The following is a 25,529-nucleotide window of genomic DNA, read 5'->3' as shown; positions in this document are numbered from 1 at the left end:
CCCTCGTGTTTATGGATGCCCCCTCTCACTTTCTGTGCACATTTCCTCCCCCTCGCCGTGTGTGTGCTTGTCCCTTCTTCCCTGTGTGTGTGTTTGTGTGTGTGTGTGTACGTTTCACACCCTCGCTGTTTGTGTGTCTCTCGCTTGCTGTGTGTTTCTCGCTCGCTGTGTGCGTGTGCGTGTCCCACCCTCGCTGTGTGCATGTCCCACCCTCGCTGTGCGTGTGCGTGTTCCGCCCTTTCTGTGTGTCTCGCTGGCTCTGTGTGTGTATGTGTCCCTTCCTCGTTGTGTGTGTGTGTATGTGCCACACCTTCACAGTATGTGTTTGTGTGTGTCCCACTTCGCTGCATGTCCCTCACTCACTGGTTGCGTGTTTGTCACTCCCTCGTGTTGTGTGTATGTGTCTCTCTCTTGCTCTGTGTGTGCGTCTCCCTCCCTCGCTGTGAGTTTGCGTGTCCCCCCTCGCTGTGTGTGTGTGTGTCTCCATCCCTCTCTCTTTCTCTCTCTGTATATGTGCACGTGTCCTTCCCTTGCTGTGTACGTGTGTGATCCTCCCTTGCTCTATATTCCCCTCACTGTATGTGTGCATCTCCCCTCGGTGTGTGAGGGCATGTCCTCCCTTGCTGTGTGCGCGTGTCCCTCCCTCGCTGTGTGTGCGTGTGTCCCCCTCAATTTCTGTGCACATGCCCTCCCCCACGCTGTGTGTCTGCTTGTCCCTCCTTCCCTGTGTGTGTGCATGTCCCTCCCTTGTGTGTATGTGCGTATCCCTCCCTCGCTGTGTGTGTGTGCGCGCGCGCGTGTCCCTCCCTTGCTGTGTGTGCTTGTCCCTCCCTCGCTTTGTATATGCGCGTCCCTCCCTCGCTGTGTGTGCGCGCTTCACTCCCTCGCTGTGTGTCTCAGCATGTCCCTCGCTTGCTGTGTGTGTGTATGTATGTGAGTGTCCCTTCCTCACTGTTTGTGTGTACGTGTCACATCCTCACTGCATGTGTTTATATTTCCCCCTTCACTGCATGTCCCTCACTCACTGTTTGAATGTGTGTCAATCCATCGCGTTGTGTGTATGTTTCTCTCTCTCGCTGTGTGTGTGCGTATCACTCCCTCGCTCTGTGTGTGTGTTTACGTGCGTGTCTCTCCCTCTGTGTGTAAGTGTGTCTCCCTCCCACGCTGTGAGTATGCAGGTCCCCCTCATTGTGTGTGTGTGCGTATACCCCTTTGCTGTATCTGTGTGTGTGTGTGTGTGTCCATTCCTCCCTCGCTGTGTGTGTGTGTGTGCATGACCTTCCCTCGCTGTGTGTGTGCACATGTCCCCCCTCACTGTATCTGTGTGTGTGTGTCCCTCCCTCGCTCTGTGTGTGTGTGTGTGTGTGTGTGTGTGTGTGGTTCCACCCTCACTCTGTGTGTGTGTGTGTACGTGTGTGTGTGTGTGTGCACGTGTTTCTCCCTTGTGTGTCTGTGGGTAACCCCCTTCACTGTGTTTGTTTGTATGTCGCTCACAACTGTGTGTTGCGTCCCTTCCTCGCTGTGTGTGCACATGTCCCTCCTTTGCTCTGTGTGTGTGTGTGTGTGTGTGTCCGTCCCTTGTGTTTGTGTGAGTGTGTGTGCATGTGCCTCCCTTGCTCTCTGTGTGTGTATGTATGTGTGCGTGTGTCCGTCCCTTCGTGTGTGAGTGTGTGACCACCTTGCTGTGTGTGCGTCGCACCCTTGCCATATCTGCAACTCCCCTCTCGCTGTGTGTGTGCGCCCCCTCTCAATTTCTGTGCACATGCCCTCCCCCTCGACATAAGTGTCTCTTCCATGTTTTGTGTGTGTGCACGCCCCTCACTGTGTCTGTGCGTGTGTGTTCCTTCGCTGCATGTGTGTGCTTGTCTCTACTTCGAGGGGTGTGCGTGTCCCTCCCATGCAGTATATGTGCATGCCCCTCCCTCACTGTGTGTCTGCATGTATTCCCCTCATCGTAAGTGTGTGTGTTTGTCCCCTTCCTCGCTGTGTGTGTGCGTCTCTCCCGTGCACTGTGTTTGTGTGTGTGTGTGTCTTCGCTGCATGTCTGTGCATGTCCCTCCCTCGCTGTGTGTGTGTGTGTGTGTCTGTGTGTGTCCCTTGCTCTGTGTGGGTGTATCTCCCTCGTTGTGTGGGTGTGTCTCCCTCGCTGTGTGTGTGTGTGCCTCTCCTTCGCTGTGTGTGCGCGTGTCCCTCCCTCACTGTGTACATGCGTGTCTCTTCCTCGTGTGTGCGTGTCCCACCCTCGCTGCGTGGGTGCGTGTCCCACCCTCGCTGCGTGGGTGCGTGTCCCACCCTCGCTGCGTGGGTGCGTGTCCCACCCTCGCTGCGTGGGTGCGTGTCCCACCCTCGCTGCGTGGGTGCGTGTCCCACCCTCGCTGCGTGGGTGCGTGTCCCACCCTCGCTGCGTGGGTGCGTGTCCCACCCTCGCTGCGTGGGTGCTCAGGTCCCTCCCTCGCTGCGTGGGTGCTCAGGTCCCTCCCTCGCTGCGTGGGTGCTCAGGTCCCTCCCTCGCTGCGTGGGTGCTCAGGGCCCTCCCTCGCTGCGTGGGTGCTCAGATCCCTCCCTCGCTGCGTGTGTGCTCAGGTCCCTCCCTCGCTGCGTGTGTGCTCAGGTCCCTCCCTGCGTGTGTGCTCAGGTCCCTCCCTGCGTGTGTGCTCAGGTCCTTCCCTCGCTGCGTGTGTGCTCAGGTCCCTCCCTCGCTGCGTGTGTGCTCAGGTCCCTCCCTCGCTGCGTGTGTGCTCAGGTCCCTCCCTCGCTGCGTGTGTGCTCAGGTCCCTCCCTCGCTGCGTGTGTGCTCAGGTCCCTCCCTGCGTGTGTGCTCAGGTCCCTCCCTGCGTGTGTGCTCAGGTCCCTCCCTCGCTGCGTGTGTGCTCAGGTCCCTCCCTGCGTGTGTGCTCAGGTCCTTCCCTCGCTGCGTGTGTGCTCAGGTCCCTCCCTGCGTGTGTGCTCAGGTCCCTCCCTCGCTGCGTGTGTGCTCAGGTCCCTCCCTCGCTGCGTGTGTGCTCAGGTCCCTCCCTCGCTGCGAGTGTGTTCAGGTCCCTCCCTCGCTGCGTGTGTGCTCAGGTCCTTACCTCCCTGCGTGTGTGTTCAGGTCCCTCCCTCCCTGCGTGTGTGTTCAGGTCCCTCCCTCGCTGCGTGTGTGCTCAGGTCCCTCCCTCGCTGCGTGTGTGCTCAGGTCCCTCCCTCGCTGCGAGTGTGTTCAGGTCCCTCCCTCGCTGCGTGTGTGTTCAGGTCCCTCCCTCCCTGCGTGTGTGCTCAGGTCCCTCCCTCCCTGCGTGTGTGTTCAGGTCCTTCCCTCGCTGCGTGTGTGTTCAGGTCCTTCCCTCCCTGCGTGTGTGTTCAGGTCCCTCCCTCCCTGCGTGTGTGTTCAGGTCCTTCCCTCGCTGCGTGTGTGTTCAGGTCCCTCCCTCCCTGCGTGTGTGTTCAGGTCCCTCCCTCCCTGCGTGTGTGTTCAGGTCCCTCCCTCCCTGCGTGTGTGTTCAGGTCCTTCCCTCGCTGCGTGTGTCTATCGGTATCTCCATCACTGTGTTTGTTTGCATGTTGCTCCCTTGCTGTGTGTGTGTGTGTCGATTATTTGCACCATCAGTGGATTGGCCATCATAAATTGACTGTGGTATTCAGGAATGTGTGGGTTAAGCAATTACACCATGAGAAATGCACGGTTAAATGTACAGGTAGAGGGGTGGGTCTGGGTAGGATAATCTTCAGAGGTTTGGAATGGACTGGTTGGGCCGAATTGCCTGTTGCACACGATGGCGATTCTATTCAGGTTATTATCCAACCCTGTCAACCATCCTCGTCTCTTACACCTGGCCTGATCCCCAATATTCTCCTTAACACTGTAATCGCCTCCAGACTCTAAAACACCGCTTGCCTGTGTAACCTTCTCCAGTCCTTGCAAAGATCGATATGTCTGTCACCTCTTCCTGCTTTTATACCCCTCCCTATAACTATTACCATTTGGTACAGCACTTCCAATCATTGTTCCCTCTTGAAACTTCCATTAACATTTGTATCTCTGTAAACTCATCTGGACTGTCTCAATTTCCCTTTGACAGTTACGTGCTGAGACCTGCTCTATATCAGTGACGTAATTAACTCTTGGCAACACTCACTGTTATAATCTCCCTCCAGCCTTACAGCACTGAGGGTCTGTAGAAGCTCTTTTCAACCCAACAGCCATCTCTGTGTCTGTAATCTCCTCCACTCCCCATAATACATTCTCTCTGAGCTCCCCTGTCGTCCACTAAACACTCTCTAACAATGTCTGTATCAGTGTAACCTTCTCCAAAAACACAACCTTCCCTATCCATGTAATTCCCTACACCAGTCCCTGTCCCTCTCAGCTCCATCTAACAATACAACCCTCCATGTCTGTGTATTCACCTTCAGTCCCTACTCACCTCCCTATCTGTGTAACCTTCTCCATGCATTTTTGCTTCAGTCTCTTCAACTGTCCCTGTCAGTGTAACCTCTTCCACATGCGAAAACTCTCCTCTTTTTGACTTACTCAGACCACATAACCCTCACTGTCTATAACCTACTTCTGTCTGAGAAACCTCCCTCTGCAAATTGCTCCAATCTTCAACTCTCCATAAGCTCTTACATCCCTCCCTATCTACCAAATCTCTTCCAGTCCCTAAACACCAACAGTCTGTGGAGACCCGGCCACCATCCCTATCAGTGTAATCCTCTCAGGGCTAACAATTAATTCTGATCTGTCGAACTCACTCCATGCCTGTGCCTCTCCCAATCCAGTCCCTACAAAACCCACTATCTATTTAACACCCTCCTGTCACTATCACCCACATGTCAATGTGAGCTCCTCCTGTGTCTCCATCATCTACCCATCTCCATTATACAGCTCTTACACCACTATCTGTTTAAACATCACCCTCCCCTACAACTTCCTCCTGATTGTGCTATGCTTCCTTATCTATGAAACTGTTTCTGACCAAAATTGTTATCCCAGTCTCTGAAAAGAAACCCAGATTCCACAGCCTCCATAAACCCCAGAACCTAAGCCTTCCTATGTCTATAAACATCTTCAGTCACGACTACCCTGCATATCTCTGTTTGTTCTTCCAGTCGATACAAACATCTTTATCTCTGTAATCTGCTCAGCTCCCTAAAACAGTCCCTGTCTGTGATCCAGCCCTGGCCTACAAACATCCTTATCCCTGTAAACATCTCCTTCCCTCCCAACATTCCCAACTCCATGAAAGCTTCAGCCCTACAGCACTCCACATTTCTGTAACCTCCAGTGGGTCTATGGTCCTCCCTCCCTGTGAAACCACCTCCAGTCCCCACATCCCTCCCAATCTGTGTCCTCTGCTCCAGATCAGACCATTGCTGTCTCTGTAAACACCTCCACTCCTGACAACTCTTCCCATTTGTGTAACCTCGTTCAGATCCCATACTCTCCAGCTCCCTGCACCCTCTTCCTCCCATTGCAACCAAAACCATGTTTGTGTAACAACCTCCAGTGCTTAAACCTCCCCGACTCAGTAACCCCTTGCAGCCCTAACAAAACACCTAAACTGTGAAACCTCTCATTTCCCTACAATCCTCCCTCCCTCCCTTCCTCCTCAAATGCCTTCTTCACCTTGAAACCTCACTGAAGCCTCCTTTTGGCACTGCAACTCTCCTAATTTCTGCAAGATCCTCCTGTCCTGATATTCCTCTCTATCTCTGTAATCCTCACCACCCTCCAGTGCCCTTCTGGGGAACATGGCAGAGGAGGGAAGATTTGTAAAGTCCGAGCCATGTTATAGAGGTAGAATTCTGGGAATTACAGATTTGGTCGAATGTCTGTGGTGTGCAGATTATTGGCGAGAACTCGAAAGACAGGATTTATGACTACTAGGAAAACAATAGTTAAATTAGCCACAGTCAGAATGGGTTTGTGAGGGGTCAGGTCATGCCTCACAAACCTTATTGAATTCTTTGAGGAGATGGCAGAATACGTTGATGGCTCATTCAAAAAAGAAGGATGATTTTGGATACATGGAAATCTCTGTCTGGATACAGGATTGGATACCCCAGAATAGACAGGGTATGGCAGCAGATGGACAGTATTGAGCCTGGAGCTCAGTGGCCTGTGGTTTTCTGTAACCATTGGCCCTGGGACTCTGCTCTTTGTGATTTTTTTTTTAAAAATGATGTGCATGTGGATGTTGGAGAGTGGATTCGTAAGTTTGCCAATTACCTGAGGGTTGGTGGAGTCGTGGGGAATGTGGAGAGCTGTTGTAGGTTGCGCTAGGATATTGACAGGACGCAGAGCTGGGCTGGAAGTGACAGATGGAGTTCAATCTGGAAAAGTGTGAAGTGATTCATTCTGGAAGGTCGAATTTGAATACAGAATACAGGGTGAAAGGCAGACTACTTGACAGTGTGGAGGAACAGAGAGATCATGGGGTCCATGTCCATTATTCCCTCAAAATCGCCACGCACGTTGATAGGGTTGTTAAAAAGGCATATGTTGTGTTGGCTTTCCTTAAGCAAGGGGATTGACTGTAAGAGCTGTGAGGTTTTAGTGCATCTTTATAGCGTCCTGGTGAGACCATACTTGGAATATTGTGTTCAGTTCTGGTCCCCTGTTTACAGGAAGGATGTGCAAGTTTTAGAGAGTGCACACAGGAGATTTACCAGGATGCTGCCTGGAATGGATGGCGGTTCTTACAAAGAAAGGTTGAGGGAGCTAAGGTGGGGCGACTTTGTGGAGGTGAACAAGATGAGGAGAGGCACAGAGTGAGTGAATAGTCAGAGACTTTTCCTCCTATCGCATAAATGGCTGTTACAAGGCGGCATAATTTTAAGGTGATTGGAGGATGGATAAGAGGATAGAGAATGATAGGTGGTTGGATGGACTGCCAATGGTGGTAGTAAAATTAGACACATCTGGGATATTTAATAGACTCTTGGACAGACACATGTATAATAGTAAAATGAAGGGTATGTTGTATACTTTGATCTTACAGTTGGATAAAATGTTGGCATGAAATAATGGCCGAAGGGTCTTGGGCTGAACTGTTCTGCCTTCTTTGTTCTGTCTGATAAACTGAGTAATAAGCTCAGATCAGTGTAAAAGGATATGGCATTAAGGAGGAACGAGGGAACTGGATACAAAATTGGGCTTGATGGTTGTAGACGGAGGGTGATGGGAGACATGTTGTTTTTCTGACTGCAGGCATGTGACCAGCGATGTAGGGGGTCCTCTGTTGTTTTTCATTTGGATAAATGGTTTGGATGGGTATATTGGTTTCCTGGTAAGTAAGGTTTTTGGGTGACACTGAAATTGGTGGTAAAGTGGACAGTGAAGAAGGTTATCTATGATACCACAGGATGAACAGTCCTGCTGGGATAGTGGGCTGAAGACTAGCAGATGGAGCTTAATTAGAGAAATGTGAAGTGTTCCATTTTGGTGAAACAAACCAGGGTGGGACTTGTACTGTTAATGTTCGGGCCCTGGGTAGTGTTGTCAGTCAGAGACCCAGTGACCCAGGTACACAGTTCTTTGAATGTGGTGACACAGGTAGACAGGTTGGTGAAGCAGGTGTTTGGGATGGTTACCTTCATTGGGGAGAGCATTGAGAGTAAGAGTTGGATGTCATGTTGTGGCTGTAAAAGACATTGGTGGGCCACCATTATAACATTGTTGAGCAGTAGGAAGAACTCATCTAGTTCACTAACCTCCTTTAGGGAAGGACATCAAATATTCTAACCTGGTCTGGCCGACATGTGACTCCAGACCCACAGCAATATGGCTGACTCTGAGCTGCCCTCTGGGTAATTAGCATGGGGTCAAGAATGCTGGTTCAGGCAGTGACACCCACATCCCATGAATGAATAAATAAAAATACAATTGTCCCTCCCTACCTCTGCAAACCCCTCCAGCTGCAGCAATCCGTCCTGGCTTTGTAACACTCTGACCACTCTTTGTACCACTCTCCCCACCTCCAGCACCTTCACCTCTCCCTGTTCCTATCATGTCAATGAACCCTGACCGTGGCTCCCCTTCCCACAGCCCTCCTCCTGCGAGCAGACCCATTCCAATCCATTAACATTTATTCCTAAAAAACACTCTCACTTCAGGATTTTAAGTATTCTTTGGTGATCTTCTCAGCCTCATAATCTAGTATGATTCCTTTTGTCCTGAGTAAGGGATCAGTGTGAATTTCTTACTGAGGTTTTTACTGTTTCAATCGAATGTCCGTTTGTTGAGTATTTTGCATCGTCCCTTCAAATGTTTTCCACTGTCCATTTATAGGCACATGTTTCAGTTTGTTTAGCCTATTTACCTTGGTCAGTTCTCTCAAACTCATGCAATAAGCTATTTTTGTTTCTAGTTGTAGCTTGTCCTTTCTGTGATTTACTTTAAAATTTTATATTTATTTAAACTGCACTTTATCACAATTTCCCGAAGGATCGCTCCCGGTGACATCACTCATTCACTAAGTTTCATTACACGGTCGCTCTGCAATAGTTATATCCCGAGCCAGTTGCACAATGTGTTTTTCAAAGAAAAAAATAACCAAACTCCTCTTCCAATATCAATGCTGCCCGTGTGATTGTCCCAGATTATACAAATATTGAAGTTTTCCATAATTATCACAATGCCTTTGTTAAAAAATTCCACTGAGTTCCTGTTTATTGCAGTGATGAGCAATGAAGTGCTGTTCTGTAGCTAAAACTGTTTGATTAGATTAGATTACTTTACAGTGTGGAAACAGGCCCTTCGGCCCAACAAGTCCACACCGACCCGCCGAAGCGTGACCCCCCCGTACCCCTAACCTAACACTACGGACAATTTAGCATGGCCAATTCACCTGACCCTGCACATCTTTGTGACTGTGGGAGGAAACCGGAGCACCCGGAGGAAACCCACGCAGACACGGGGAGAACGTGCAAACTCGCCTGAGGCGGGAATTGAACCCGGGTCTCTGGCGCTGCGAGGCAGCAGTGCTAACCACTGTGCCGCCGTGCCGCCCGTGTTCTACTGCTTGTGTCCTTGGCAAGTAGTAGCCAGAATTTACATTCAGACTGACTCTACGTCATGATCTGAGACCAAATGCTTTCTCTGTGATGCCTTTCTTAGTGTTACTCATTTTGCCTGAGTTTCCGCAAGGTTGCGATCCATTGAATATTTATGTCCACATTTTGTTCACCCTGTAACCATATCTGTCTGGTGTCTAAACCTCTTTTATCTCAGTGTCGCAAATCCATCTGCCTTATTGATAAGACTTCGTCCATTCAAAATAAAACATAATTTACTCTTTCCCACAATTTCCTGTCACAAACCTGTACACTGATGTAGTTTTAGTAAATCGCTGTCCCATCCTGTTCCTTTCTGATTGCCTTCAGACACATCCCCGTGCTGTTCCGATGCTTCACCTTTTCCGTTTGGATTTGGAAAGCTCCTTTCACCTGGACCCTGCCCCTGCATCCTCTTTGTCAGTTCAAAGCCCTGTCCTTAAACCTCCTGACATGATTGGCCAGGACACTGGTCCCAGCACGGTTGCAGTGGGACCATCAGGTCGGGGATGTGGGTGTCTCTGGCTGACCAGCCTTTATTGCCCAGCCCTAGCTGCCCATGAACTGAGTAGCTTGCTTGGCCATTTCAGAGGGCAATTGAGAGACAAACACTTTCCTGTGGGTATATCATGCGGACCACGTGGTGATCAGACAAGTAGGCAGCACGGAGGGCTCAGTGATTAGCACTCCTGCCTCACAGCACCAGGGTCCCAGGTTCGATTCCAGCCGCGGGCGACTGTGTGGAGTTTGCACATTGTCCCCGTGTCTGCGTGAATTGCCTCTGGATGCTACGCTTTCCTCCCACAGTCCAAAGACGTGCAGGTCAGCCGAATTGGCCTGGCTAAATTGCCCATAATGTTAGGTGTGCTAGGTCGAGGGAGATGGGTCTGAGTGGGTTACTCTTTGGAGGGATGGCGTGGACTGGTTGGGTCGAAAGTCCTGTTTCCACACTGTATGGAATCTAATCTAAGGGATTGGGATTTTTGTACATCAGCAATGGTTTCATATTTGTTTATGGATTGTTAATTGCTATTTTTTAAATTATTGATTTTAAATTACACCATATCTTATGATGGGAATCAAACCTGCCTCCCCTGAACATTAGCTGAGGTTTTGGACAAATGCCCTAACAATAATATTACTGGGCCATCACTTCACCTGCTCACTGGTTGCTCATCCCTGAGCACTAACACATGAAGCTAAACCCATTCTTCCAACATGATTGTGTGATCCTGAAGTCTTCCAGCACTCCAGTGATATCACTCAGTCTCTCTCCATATGGTATCCCTCCCTGTGTGGGTTTAATTGCTGCCTCTGCCAGCGTCTCTCACTCTGCAAGTTACTCCAGATCCTGAGCTAACAGAATTCTCCACTCCACAGAGGCGCAACAGCACAGGCCAGGGATGGAGTTTGGGATTTTCCAGATATCTGTTGGGCTCATTTCCATTCTCTTTGTGTAACCCTCACTGCATCAGTCTAATTTCCCATTCTGTCTATCTCTCTGTCTCCTGTAGGTACTCAGGAAGTTGCTGATTCAATAGACTTCCCAACTGCTGTGTGTCTCATCCATCACCTGATTGAAGATGGTTGGTCAGCCAGAGAGACAAAGGGCAGGGGGTTCTCGAGCCTTCAATAAATCCTGCAGTGAGGTAAGATCACTCATAGTGCACAGAGCAGGGAGCAATGAGAGGTCTCCAAACATTGGCCATCAAGATATGACATAGACACAGTGCTGGATAGGGAGCACAGTATAGACACACCCCAGGCCCAATCACCACGTCTACTTTAACTTATGTTGCACTGAAACAGCATCGGGAGTGTCATAGTTATTAATCCAGGCCTGTGCTGTCTTATTGAGCATCAGTACAACAGAGGGGAGAGTAGGCCTCTGACGAGAGGTTGGGAATGCTGCCTGGAATCTTTCTGTTCTGTGTTCTCCCTCCAACACTGTACTAAGATGCATTACTCTGCAACACTGTATCTGTGGCATGGCTTATGCACCAGTGTCTTCAGTCATTTTTAACTCCTATGACAGTAATTGTCTCTGTAACCTGCTCCATTCCCGATAGTCCCTCCACGTAATCGGAATGTACTGTATTCCCGACTACCAGCCCTATTGCTGTGACTTGCTTCAGTGTCTACAACATGCCTTATTTCGGTACTGTAATCCTCTTTAACTGGATACAGAGTGATACAGAACGGAAACAGAACCTGCCCATGTGACCTAAACTGAACGAGTCTCATTTGCCTGCGTTTGGCCCTTATCTCTTCTCCATGTACCTCCCCAAATGTCTTTTCCGTGCTGTAATTGTTCTTGTTTCTCCCATGTGCCTGAGGCAGTCTGTTCTGTCTATGCACTGTCCTCTGTAGATATTGTTTCCCCCTCAGCTCCCTCTTTAAATCCTTGCTCTCTCACCTCCTGTTTATACCCTCTCGTTTTGGACTCACCTACCCTTGGTTATTCACCATTCTTAGGGTCACCCCGTGGCCTCCTCTGCCCAAGGGAAATATTTAGGATAATGTTGCAAATGTCTCCAACGTATGTAACAAAGTGCTGGCCAATGTCGGCAAATGTGCCAAATGTCACTTTCCCCACCCTGTCCACCTGGTATGCCACTTCCAAGGAACAATATAACTTGCACCCCCTGGTCAAAACCCTTCAATTTATTTCTTAATCATTTTGTTGTTTCAAACTGTTAATTGCTTTCATTGGAATTGCTTCTCCACATCATATGACTACTGGAAAAGTAGAATTTTTTTATCTTAAATTTTACTCAAGACTTGTTAGAACATATATATGTATGCTGTCTGGATCTCTGATTCTCCTATTGCAAACTTATTAGAAACCAGTAATTTTTTTGTTTTAAAGTAAAGAAAATTGATAATCCCAGTTATTTGCTGAAATAAAAAGCCACAGCTTTTCACGGTTTAGAACGTAAGAGTCAACCAGGCAAAGTCAAAATAGTGTCAGTCCTAAACTCCAGTTACGTATCGGAGTTAGGATGTTAGGTGGAGGTTGTACAGGACATTGGTGAGGCTTTTCCTGGAAAACTGTATTCAGTTCTGGTCACCCATTTATAGGAAGGGTTATTGAGCTGGAGAGGGTTCAGAAGTGATTTATCAGGAAGGTGTGGACTATAAAGAAAAGCTGGATAGGCTGGCACTTATTACGCTGGAATAGAGGAGGTTGAGAAGTGACCTGATGGAAGTTTGTAAAATAATCAGAGGTACAGATAGAGTTGATGGTGGTTGTCTTTCCATAAAATGGGGAATTTTAAGACACAGGGGCGTATTTTTAAGGTAAGAAGAGGGAACGTTTGAAAAGACATGAACGAATGAACGTCCTGAGAAAGTTGTGGATGAGGGCATAACTGTGACGTTTAAAAGACATTTGGATAAATACATGAATAGGAAATGTTTGGAGGGACTTAGACCAGGATCAGGCAGTGCGACTAATTTAGTTCAGGATTCTGTTCGGCATCGAATGGTTGGACCGAAGGGTCTATTTCCGTGCTGTATGACTTTATGACTCTATTTAGGATTACCTTGAATTAAACAGGAAGTAACAAGCAAATTATGGATGAATATGATTTTTTAAAAAAAGCTTTGCAAATTGGCTGTTTATTACAGTGTGCCACACATCTTTAAACTGTCTTTCCCACAAGGAATTTGAACTCATTTATTTCTGGGAGGTCGTCAACTGCAACTTTACTCCATATAGCATGGTCTTCATCCAGCAAATGACAGATGTTTTTAGAACCTGCTCAACTTAATTTGCATGGTGGCGATCCATCACTGTTATCTTTAAGAATGGGAAGCAGCTATGATTACTTATTATTTTTGCTTATAGTCAATTTCTGGACTTCTGTGTGTCTCTCTCGCTCTCGCTCTCGCTCTTGCTCTCTCTCGCTCTCTCTATGGTCGACAACCCTGCCCAGAGCCCTTCCATTAACTGTGTTAGTCCTCCATGGTTTGTTTTAACAAAATCCAACACCTGAATTAAACTCCATCTTTCATTCCTTGGCCCAGTGGCCCAGTTGGTCACGATCCCCTTTGATAACCATATTTAATGCCCACGACACCATTAATTTGATCATCAACAAACTTTCACACAATCACTCCTATATTTTCAACCAAATTGTTTATGTAGATGATGCACATCAGTGGGCCCAGCCCTGATCCATTCTTCAATAATGGAATAAAACCATATTCTTGTCATAGAGCCATACAACATGGAAACTGACCCTTCAGTTGATACCCACCATAATCTAAAACTAAACTCTTCCCAGCTGCCTGTTGTTGGCCCATATCACTCCAAGCCTTCCCTCTTCACCTGTTTATCCAAATATCTTTTAACTGTTGTAATTGTACCCACATCAACCCTTTTCTCAGGACGTTCATTCCACACTCAAACCACCCTCTGTGTAACAAATTGCCCCGTATCTTTTTTTTTGAACATTTCTCTCCTCTCAACTTATAAATGTGGCCCCTCCTCTTGAGACTCCCCAATCCTGAGGAAAAGGCAACTACCATTAAATCGATCTATATACCTCATTTTTCCCCATAAACCTTTATAGCATCATGTCTCAACCTCCAGGCTCCAGTGAAAAAAAGACTCAGCCTATCCAGCCATTTTTCAGAATGCAAGCCTTCCATACCCAGCAATATCGTGGTAAATCTCTTCTGAACATCCTGCAGTTTAATAATATCTTCCCTGTTAACTGGGCAACCAGAACTGGACAGAGTATTGCAGAACAGGCCTCACAAATGACTGTGCAATCTCATCATGACGTCCCAAATCCTCCACTCAATGGACTGAGCAATAGTCAGGCATGCACAACACTGTCTTATCCATCCTGTAATGCAAACTTCAAGAATTAAGTACCTGAACCCAGAGGTCCCTCTGCTCTAAAACACTAACCGAATCCTTAACATTAATTGTATAAGCTCTACCCTTGTTTGTTTTACCAAGTGCATTACCTCCTATTTACTCCGATTGAATTCCATCTCTAGCTTTTCAGCCCATTCACTCCCTTCATCAAGATCCCTTTGTAATCTCAGAAAACATCCTTCACTGTCCATGATGCCACCCTCCAGCCTGCCAGCCCATCACACATGGCTGTCAATAGTACACATACCTTTGCTAGGGGCTCCACAATTTCTTCCCGAGCATCCCACAGTGTCATGTGATACACTTAATCAAGTTCTGGGACTTGCCAAAGCTTTGAGTTTTAAAACCTCCAGCACCACCTCTTTTAAAACATGCGCTGTTTTCAAGTTATAGAGATATACAGCATAGAAACAGACCCTTCGGTCAACACTCGTCCAGGCTCACCAGAAGATCTAATTAAATCCATTCCCTTTTCCAGCATTGGCCCAATTTAGCATGGCCAATTCACCTGACTTGCACATCTTTGGACTGTGGGAGGAAACTGGAGCACCTGGAGGAAACCCACGCAGACACGGGGAGAATGTGCAAACAACACACCGTCAGTCGCCTGAAGTGGGAAATGAACCCGGATTTCTGGTGCTGAGGCAGCAGTGCTAACCACTGTGCCACCGTGCCGCCCACCATTACTATTCAGATGCCCATCCAGATAACTTGTAAATGTTGTAATTGTATCAGTCTCCATTACTTTCTGTCTCAGCTCATTCCATACACACATCACCATGTGTGTGAAGAAGCTGTCCCCTCAGTCCCGCTGTAAACCATTCACCTCTAATCTTAAACTTATGCCCTCTAGTTTTGGACTCCATAACTTCTGGGAAAAGGCCTTGAATGCTTACCCTATCCATACCGCTCATGTTCATATAAACCTCTGTCAGGTCATCCCTGCGTCTCCAATTCTCCAGCGACAGTAACCCCAGCTTATTCAGCAACAACCCGGGCAATATCTTGTTAATCTTTTCTGAGCCCTTTCAAGTTTCACAACATCCTTCCTGTAGCAGAGAGAATGGAATTGCAGAGAACTCCAATTGTGGTTTAATGTATTACTCATGTTCCCTGATTTCCCCAGTCTTTCTCCACAGTAAGTTCTGGAGTGAAAAAATAGTTTACGATCTTAGCAAATATCCTGCAGTTCCACACATCGATGGCCTCATTGATCTTTAATGGACACTATTTTGTCCTGAGTTACTTATGCACTCTTAATATACTGATACAATCACTTTTGGATTCCCCTTTCCTTCTCCTTTCCTGTTTTCTACTCAAAGTGTATTCCTCCAGCCCCTGTATATCCTCAGGGATTCCCTTGATCCAGCTGGCTATACCTGACATGTGCCCCCTTTTCCTTGACCAGACCCTCAATAGACAGCCAGTGTTTCCGAATGCTGTCAGCATTGAGCTGCGCACAAATAGGAACATGCTGGCGCTGATCGATCAGTTTATCTCACATTTAAAATATTCTCACTTGCCAAAGTACCCTTTTTCCTGTAAATAGTTCCCTTCCCCAATCCCATTTTGAAAGTTCCTGGCTAATACGGTCAAGATTGATCTGGCCCCATTTTATAACTTGTACTTGTGGACCAGGCCTGTCCTTTTCCAAAGCTGTTTTCAAACTACTAGAACTGTGGTCACTTTGGGAAAATGCTTTCCCACTCACACCTCAGTCCCTTTCCCGACCTTGTTTCCCAAGGGGAGGTCAGGTTTTGCCCCTTTCTCTTTTCAGGCCATTTACATATTGATTGGGAGTTTTCTGGAACACAATTACCGAATTCCTCCCTTGCAAACACTGAACACTGGCAATCCCTGTCTAGGTTTGGAAAGTTCACAAACCCTACTATAACAGCCTTATTACTATGGTTGATATTTAAGATGTCCCGACATATTTGAAACTCAGTCCGCCACAGATTATTCGGGGTCAGCTGTCCGATCGTATCAAAATGATGACCCATTCTTATTTCTCTGTTCCACTAACATAGCTTAAGTGGGCGATCCCACAGTAATATTCTCTCTAAGTACTGCTGTGATGATTCACGCAATCAAATCCCACCACCACACGTCCTCTCTTGCCTCCCCTTCCTGTAGCATCTCTACCTTGAAACAATGAACTGCCAGTCCTGCCCCTCCCTCAGCTGCGTTTCTGTAATAACTATAATATCCCAGTCCCATGTTCTAATCCATGCCTTGAGTTCGTCTGCCTTAGCTGTCTGGCCCTTGGATTGAAATAAATGCAGTTTAATCATCAGTTTTCCCCCATTCCCTGCTATGCTCTTGCTTGCCTTGTCTGCTGAAATTGCTGTCTTTAACTCATGTACCAGCCTACGTTTATTTAAGGTCTAACACCCTGCCAGACGAGGTTATATCCTCTCAATTCACCCCACCAGGATATGGGTCCCTCTCCCGCTCCCAGTTGAGGTGCCTTGCCCACCCTGTCTCCCTGTGCTGACACCTTCAGGGATCTATGGACTTGTCCACCAAGGTCCCTGTATTCCTAAGTAGTCCACAAGGTCCTACCATTCATTATGTCTGTCTTTCGTTTATCGTACCTCCCACAGAGTATTACCTCACTTCGATCAGAACGAAACTCTGCTTAGATTATCATCCGATCGACATCGGATTGCAGACGGAGACCATCCCCCTCACTGTGAACAACACCCTCACCTTTCATGTCACCTGCAAACCGACTAATGATATCGTCTGCTTTCACATCCGAGTTATTAATGTTCAATGGTTCCTGCACAGATCTCTGTGGTACACCCGCTGGTGAAAGTATTCTATTCACCAATTTTGCATCCAATTTGCCAACTTGTCTTGAAACCCAATCCTTTTGGACCAGCCTTCCATTTTGCATCTTGTCTAAGGACTTATTCAAGTCCATGTAAACCACATCATCTGCACAGTCCTCATCAATATACTTAAGTACCATTTCAAAAAAACTGAGCTGAATTCGTCAGACAGTATCTTCCTCTGCCAAATCCATGATGGCTCAACTGAGTTGATCCTTACCTTTGCAAGTGTTGATTCATCCTCACAATTGTTTCCAATAAATCCCTCCCCCTGCTGTCAGACTATCTGCTCTGTAATTACCTGGCCTATCCCTGCTGCCCTTCTTGAACAAAGGAACTATGAGTGATCCTCCTGTCATTCAGAAGTTCACCTGTGGCCAGCAAAGTATTAAATATATCCACCAGGGCCCCAGCAATCTCTGGGTAATTAGCATGGGGTCAAAGAATGCTGGTCCAGGCAGTGACACTCACATCCCATGAATGAATAAATAAAAATACATATGTCCCTCCCTACCTCTGCAAACACCTCTAGATGCAGCAATCCGTACTGGCTTTTTACACCGTTCAGGCCCTTACCACTCTCTGTAACTCTCTCACAACCTCCAGCACCTTCATCTTTCCCTGTTCCTATCGTGTCAATAAACCCTGACAACGATTCCCCTTCTCACAGCCCTCCTCCTGCTCGCAGACCCACTGCAATCCTTTTAAAACTTACTCCTAAAACTCTCTCTCACTTCAGGATTTTAAGTACTTTGTGCTGATCTTCTCAGCCTCATAATCTAATATGATCCATTTTGTCCTGAGTGAAGGACGGGTGGGGATTTCTTGCTGAGTTTTAATCTCTTTCTGTGGAATGTCCTTTTGTTGAGTGTTTTACACTCTTCCTTCAAATGTTTTCCACTGTACATTTCCAGACACATATTTCAGTCTGTTTAGCCTGTTTAGCTTGGTCAGTTCTCCTCTCAAACCCATGTAATTGTCTATTTTTGTTTCTTGTTGTCCTTTCTGTGATTCACTTTAAAACTTTATATTTCTTTAAACTGCACTTTATTACAATTTCCCAGAGGATCTCTCCAGGTGACATTACTCATTTACTATGGTTTATCACACAACAGTCGCTCTGAGACAGTTACGTCCCTCGCCAGTTGCGCAATGTGTTATTCTAAGAAACACTGAAAAAAATTCTCTGAACTCCTCTTCCAATATCACTATTGTCAGTGTGATTGTCCCAGACTTGGCAAATATTGACATTTCACTAAATGTTCACCATGCCTTTATTAAAAATTCCAATGAAATCCTATTTATTGCAGTGACGAGCCAAGAAATGCTGTTCGGTGGCTAAAACTGTTCGGCTGCTTGTGTCCTTGGCAAGTAGTAGCCAGAATTTACATTCAGACTGACTCTACTTCATGATCTGAGATCAAATACTTTCTCTATAATGTCTTTCTTACCCATTATTGTTAGCGTTGCCCATTTTGCCTGGGTTTGCACAAGGCTGTGAAACATTGAATATTTATGTTCCACCTTTTGTTCGCCCAGTAACCACATCTCTCTGGTGTCTAAATCTCTTTTATCTCTGTGTCACAAATCCATCTACCTTGTTGCAGAGACTTTGTCCATTAATAAAAAAACACAATTTACTCGTTCCCACAATTTCCTGTCACAAATGGATTTGCTGATGAAACGTTTTAGTTAAACTTTGTCCCATCCTGTTCCTTTCTGTTGTCCTCGGTCACATTCTCCGTGCTGCTCTGATGCTTCACGTTTTCTCTTTGGATTTGGAGAGCTCCTTTCACCTGAAGCCTGTCCCTGCATCCTCTCTGTCAGTTTAAAACCATGTCCATAAATCTACCAATGTAACTGGCCAGGACATTGTTCCACTGGAACTGTGCTGGGACCAATCATGCATGAATTTTTTTAAAAATCCGGTATGGGATGTGGGTGTCTCTGACTGACCAGCCTTTATTGCCCATCCCTTGCTGTCCTTGAGCTAAGCAGCTGGCTCGCCCATTTCACAGGGTAATTGAGAGGCAAACACTTTGCTGTGGGGATGTCCTACAGACCACGTCAGAGTGAAGTGTTGTCTTTCTCTGAAGGTCAAGTGTTTGGATTTTATCAATACTTATTTATGGATTGTTAATACCAATGTTTAAAACATATATTCATTTAAAATTCTACATGGTTAGAAGTTAGAAAAAAGAGAGGGGTGATCACTTTGTTGGGACTGTACTGTAGACTGTTGTAGACCCAACAGATACCAGAGGAGCAGCTGTGTAGGGAGATTACAGATAACTATAGGAATAATAGATGAGTGCAGGCTGGAGATTTTAATATTCCCTGTACTGACTGGGCCAGCGAGAGTATAAAAAGGCCTGGACGGAGGGCAATTTTTCAAATGTGTCCAAGGAAGGTTCCTAAATCAATATGCAGAGGGCCCTACTCTACTCAGGCAGGTGCAACACTGGACCTCCCCTCAGAAAACGTGGTCGGGCAAGTGACTAAGTGTCATTCGGAGAGCACTTTGGGTCCCGTGCCCACAACTGTCTTCATTTTAACATAGTTATGGAAAAAGATCAGCAGGTCCACAGATTGAAGAGGAAACCTGGAACAGGGCCACGTTTGGGACCATTCTGAAGGATCTGGGCAGCGTCAATGCCGTGAATTTAAAATTGCACAACGCCCAGTTATAATCCAACTCGCTTTGGAAGCGCTGGTCATCACTGTAACCGATGAAAGGCTTAAACTAAATTTGTTTGATATTATATTCCATGACACTGCCATCCTTTACCTTAGGATTGTGCCCCACAACCACCTGATGAAGAAGCAGTGCTCTGACAGCTAGTGCTTTCAAATAAACCGGTTGAACTGGAACCGAGTGTTGGGTGATTTTTGACTTTATCCACGCCCAGTCCGACACCGGCACCTCCATATTATGATTTCAATTGATTGGGTGAGTCTGATTGAAGGAAAAGGAACAACTGGCAAATGGGAGGCTTTTCAAAGTGTGGTATCAAGAATCCAGGGCCAGTATGGCTGATGAGGGATAATAAGGCTCTGGTCTTGAAATGTAGACTGCATGCATTGGGTTTAAGATTTCCGTATCTACATATTCTTAAAGACATGATCAATCTGTGGAGACCCTACGATCCTTTCAATCCCTGTAATACTCCCAATCTGCAGAAGTCATTCCAATACCTGTGACTCTTTCAATACATTTCCTACAAGACTCACTATCTGTGTGATATCTTTTCATTGCCAGCACCCACCCTGTCAATGTAAGCTCCTCCAGTGTCTCCATCCATCTACTCATTTCCATAATCTTCTTCAGCTCTTATATGTGTAAACATCACCCTCCCCTACAACCCTTCCCACTCTGACCAAACTGGAGGAGGTTACTAAAGCTCCCTAATCTGTGAAACTGTCTCCAACCAAATTTGCTGTCTTTATCACTTGGAGAATCCGTCCGATTCCACACCCTCTTTATCTAAACAACCTGCAAAACCTAGGCCTTCTTGTGTCTATAAACATCTTCAGTCATGACTACCCTCCATATGTCTATTTGTTTTTCCAATCCGTACAACTTTATCTCTGTACTCAGCTCCATTCACCTGAAACATTCCTGTCTGTGTAAAACACCCCATCCTACCAACATCCTTATCCCTGTAAACTGCTCCATTCCTCCCAACCTCCCCATCTCCATGAACTCCTGCAGGCCTGACAGCTCTCCACATTTCTGTAACCTCCTGTGGCTCTATGCTCCTCCCTCCCTGTGAAGGCACCTCCAGTCCCCACAATTCTCGCGGTCTGGTCATCTGCTCCAGACCAGACCATTGCTGTCTCTGTTACCTCATACTGCTTTACCAATGCCTCCTATTTGTGTCACTTCATTCAGATCGCATCCTCTCCCGCTTCCCGAAACCTCTTGCTGCCACCATAACCCTTGCTATTTAGAACGTGGAATAGCACATTTCAGTACAAGCCCTTACGCCCTCAATATTGTGCTGACCGTTTATCCTACTCTGAAGATGAAACGAACTTACATACCTTACATTTTACTATCATTGAAGTGCCTATCCAAGAGTTGCTTAGATGTCTGTAATGTGTCCGAATCTACTACGATGGCTGGCAGTCCATTCCAAGCACCCACCACACTATGTGTAAATAACGTACCAGTCCCTTCCATGCCGACAGGATATCCCAACCCAATCTAGTCCTACCTGCCAGCACCTGGCCCATAGCCCTCTGATATCTAAGCTAAACCTTCCGCCAATTACCTTAAACTTATGTCCCCTTGTGATAGCCATTTCGCCATGGGTTATCCACTCTATTTATGCCTCTCATTCCCTTGTACATCTCTATCATGTCACCATTCTTCCTCCTTCGCTGTGATCAGAAAAGCCCTAGCTTCCACAAACTACCTTCTATGGGCATGCCATCCAGTCCAGGCAGCATCCTGCTAAATCTCCTCTGCACTGTCTTTAAAGCTTCCACGTCCTCCTTATAATGAAGCGAACAGAACTGTTCACAATATTCGAAGTATGGTCTAACTGGGGTTCTGTACAGCTGCAGCAAAATCTCACATTTCTTAAACTCAATCCCCCTGTTAATGAAAGCGAACACACCATCCGCCTTCTTAACAGCCTGTCACCTTGGGTGGTAATCTGAGGGATACAGGATCCCTTTGTTCCTGCACGCTTCTAGGAATTCTGCCTTTAATCACGTAAATGTTTTCTGCAGAATCCTCCAAACTAAAACTATCCCTATCTTTGCAAGTTCCTCCAGTCCCTACAACACTCAGAAACTGTGAAACCTCCTCAATTCCATATATTCCTAATGTCTGCAAAATCCTCCCGTCCTGATGTCCCTCCATATCTCTGTAACCTCCACCACCCTCCAGTGCCCTTCTGGGGAACATTGCAGAGCAAGGAGAAGTTAGAGAGTTTGGGCCATGTTACAAGATATGAAGGGCTGCAGAACCTGGAGGATGGTACAAAGTTCGGAAGAGACGTGGGACTTGCAGAAGGTTAGAGATTCCGGGATTCATTGAACCTGCAGGATGGGACAGCGGATGGCTTGTGGAACCTGGAGGATATTATGATTTGAACCACAGGTAATTTTTGATTGGACAATTCAGCCGATCTTACAGTCATAGAGATGTACAGCATGGAAACAGACCGTTCATTCCAACCCAGCCATGACGACAGGATATTCCAACCCAATCTAGTCCAACTTGCCAGTACCTAGTCTCTATCCCTCCAAATCCTTTCTATTCATATATCCATCCAAATGCTTCTTAAGTGTTGCAATTGGTCCATCTGTAAAATTGGCTGAAAGATCCAATCAAACATTACCTGTGGTTCAAATCATAACATCCTCCAGGTTCCACAACACATTCATGGTCACATTCTGCTGATCAGTCCCACCTGCTAGCACCCAGCCCATCTCCCTCGCAACCCTTCCTATTCATATACCTATGCAGATGCCTTTTAACGGTTGCAGTTGTACTCGCCTCCATTACTTCCTCTGGCAGCTCATTCCACACATGTACTATCCTCTGTGTGAAAAAGTTGCCCCGTTTTATCTTTTATATTTTCTACTCTCACCCTAAACGTCACCCTATAATTCTGGACTCGCACACCCCAGGAGAAAGACTTTGTCTATTTACCCTTTCCATGCCCCTCTTGATTTTATAAACCTCTATGAGGTCACCCTCAGCCTCCGACTCTCCAGGAAAAACAAACATCACCTGTTCAAACTCTCCCTATAGCTCATCCCTGGCAACATTAATGTAAATTTTTTCTGATCCCTTTCAAGTTTCACAAAATCCATCCGATCGGAAGTAGAGCAGAGTTGCATGCAGCATTCCAAAAGTGGCCTAACCACAGTCTTGTACAGCTGCAACATGACCTCCCAACTTCTGTACTCAATATTCTAACCAATAAAGGAATGCATACCAAGCGCCTTCTTCGCTGTCCTAACTACCTGTGACTCTACTGTCAAGGAACTCTGTATTTCATTTGAAAAATTGCATAGACAGGTAGAGTGGCCCGAGGTCTTCTGGGTCATGCCAGTTCAGTCTAAGCTGGTAGGCAGAGCCAGTGAAATATTTGTAGCGCTGTCTGATAAATGGTCGAGAGATAATGCACATTTCAAATAGGCTATTGTAAGTGCTTATGTAACAGAAGCCACTTTAATTCTTTTTACAGTACCATCGCTATCTGTGAAAGCTCCTTCAGGTCTATATCCTCCGAATTGTTGAAACCTGCTATCACCATTGGAACTCCCATTATTTCCTAACATTGTTGAGTGTCTAAAACTTTCCTTTCAGGTTAATCTCCTCCATTGCATACAACACTCCTAGCCTGTGTAACCTCTTCATTTCCTTCAGGTCCTATTTACCTATCTATAGGTATAACTGCTTTGTGGCCATTGCATCCTTATTTATATCTGCAAAAGGCTCTGCTCACTGTAGCACATCCTATGCTCATAAGCGAATCTGGTCTCTCACAAGACTCTCTATCGCTCTCTCCTCTAGTCTCTGCAAGCTTCCCTACCCCTGTTATATCTTGCAGCATGCACACCACTCACTCTCTCTGACATACCTTCCAGTGCATAGATTTATCTCTCCTTCTAACTGCAGCCAGTCTACAACTTCATCCCTGTCCGTGCAACATCCTCCAGTCCATATACTCCTCTCTATTGCTGCAGCATTCTCCAGCTTATATCATCTTCCATGTGCTTGCAACATTCTCCAGTCCATACCACCCTCCCTTTCCCTGTAATATTCTCCAGTCCATACCATCCTCCCTATCACTGTGATATTCTCCAGATCCCATAACTGTTGTTAAATGTACGATATCCTGGAAGCTTGTGAATGTTTCTACGCCCTACTCAACATAGTCCATGTAACGAGCCACAACCCTATCTCTGGAATCTAATCAAAGATGCTTTATCTCTCTAACTTCCTCCAAACAATAATATGTTTTCTCCTGTGGACATTCTGTAGCAACTGTAACTATGTTTAACCCTGCAACATTGTCGCGCCCCCAAACAGTTCTCCCACTCTGTGACCTCTATCCATCCCTCAAAGGCCCTCTCTCGGTGGCATGCGCCATGCATTTGCAACAAGGCAGATGGAATGACAGCATTAACTGAAGGGAACAGATATGATCGAAATGTTATTGTGGAGGTGTGGCTGCAGCATGCCCATGACAGCAATGTGATTATTGAGGGGTTGTAGGGATTTAGGCAGGATCAGCAAACACCCAAACAAGGTTCTGTTTTGTTGTGAAGAAAGGATGCAGTCAGTGCATTAGTGAGACAGCCAATTTAATCTGGGAATCAAAACATAGAGTTCGTTTTGAAAGGACAGCTTCCAAATAGCAAGGGGGATCTGGAAGATCAAATCACAGTCCATGCTCGTTGGTAAGTTGGATACAATATTTTCTTGGTGATAGTAGACAGAGGCATGTGCAGTGGTCAGTTTCTGATTGGACGTCTGTGGCCAATGGTGTTTCACAAGGATCAGTGCTGCGATGCCTGTGTGTAATTTATATCTAAGATTCAGATGGAAAGGTCAGCAGTTTGGTTAGTATTTTGCAGACGACATTTGTAAAGGCATGTAATGATCAGGGATAGTTAGGGGAATTGTGGACAGTGAGGAAGAGTGTTAAAAGTTGCAGCACTATGTAGATCAGCTGGAACGTTGGGCAGAGATGTGGCAAATTGAATTTCATCGGGACAGGTGTGAAGTGATGCATTTATGAAGTCAAATGGAAGAGAGAGGTACACTAATTGACGAGTTGGAAACATTGATAAACAGAGAGAAGCAAATTCATAGCTCCCTAAAAATAGCAACACATCAGGATGTGGTGGTAGAGGGGCAGTATGCTTTGCTTACCTTTAATGGGCACAGTATTGAGTACAGACGTTTGCGTGTCATGTTGTGACTGAATGAAACTTCCGTCGGCCACGTTTGGAAGGTTGCGTGTCGTTCTCATCAACACACCACAGGAAGGATGTGGGGAGGTTGCAACAGAGGGTTGGCAGAATATTGCCTGGCTGAGAATATGTTTACTGTAAGAAGGTTGAACGCAGTTGGGTTGTTTTGCGTGAGCATCGGAGACTGAGGGGTGACCTGGTAAAGGTATATAGCATTAGGAGAGTCATGGATAATGTGGATAATTGGAATCCTCCTTCCAATGTAGACATATCGAATAGTAGGGCGCATCGGTTTAAGGTGAGAGTGAGAAGTTTTAAGTGAGATGAATGAGGCCAGTTGTCTTTACCAAGAGGGTAGAAGCTGCTCAGGAGGTGGGAGAGATGGCAACGAGAGCAAAGATTTGAAGGGCATTTCAACAGTGAAATCAACAGGCAGAGAATAGAGGGATATCGCCCATGTGCAGGCAGATGGGATTAGTTTAGAATAGCATCAGGGTCAGCACAGCGATGGTGGGCCAAAGGGCCTATTACTCTGCTGTACTGTTCAATTTTCTAACTTAACGACATTTAACCTGTCAAAGCCCCTCTGAATCCTGGATGTTTCATTCAATTTCTCTCCCATTCTTCAAAACCCCAATATGTTCAAGGGCAAACTACTCCACCTCTTCTCATTGGAAAATCCCGCCATCTCCAGGATCAGCCGAGTGAACCTTCCCTGGCCTGCCTCCAACACAAGAATGTCTTTCCTTAGGGCACGCATACTATTCATTGTAATCTAGGTGTGGTCTGACTTGTATCTTGCATCGTTTTAGCAAGACCTCTCTATA

The 25,529-nt window shown here is 46.4% G+C and overlaps 1 long non-coding RNA gene across 4 annotated transcripts in view; it reads left to right on the top strand.

Annotated features, from left to right (window-relative positions):
- Positions 1-25,529, top strand: part of LOC148133964 (uncharacterized) — a 52,352-nt gene that overhangs the window by 11,659 nt on the left and 15,164 nt on the right. For all 4 annotated transcript variants that reach the window (XR_015755988.1, XR_015755986.1, XR_015755989.1 and 1 more), the window contains exon 2: positions 10,548-10,682. This is a non-coding gene — a long non-coding RNA (uncharacterized LOC148133964). The remainder of the gene's footprint in view (positions 1-10,547; positions 10,683-25,529) is intronic.

Source organism: Chiloscyllium plagiosum, unplaced genomic scaffold (genome assembly GCF_037043375.1).
Source record: "Chiloscyllium plagiosum isolate Xiang-an unplaced genomic scaffold, Cpla_swu_hap1 HiC_scaffold_156, whole genome shotgun sequence".
Lineage (NCBI taxonomy): Eukaryota > Metazoa > Chordata > Chondrichthyes > Orectolobiformes > Hemiscylliidae > Chiloscyllium > Chiloscyllium plagiosum.
The sequence above is the reverse complement of the archived record's forward strand: the minus strand, read 5'-3'. Positions and strand labels throughout refer to the sequence as shown.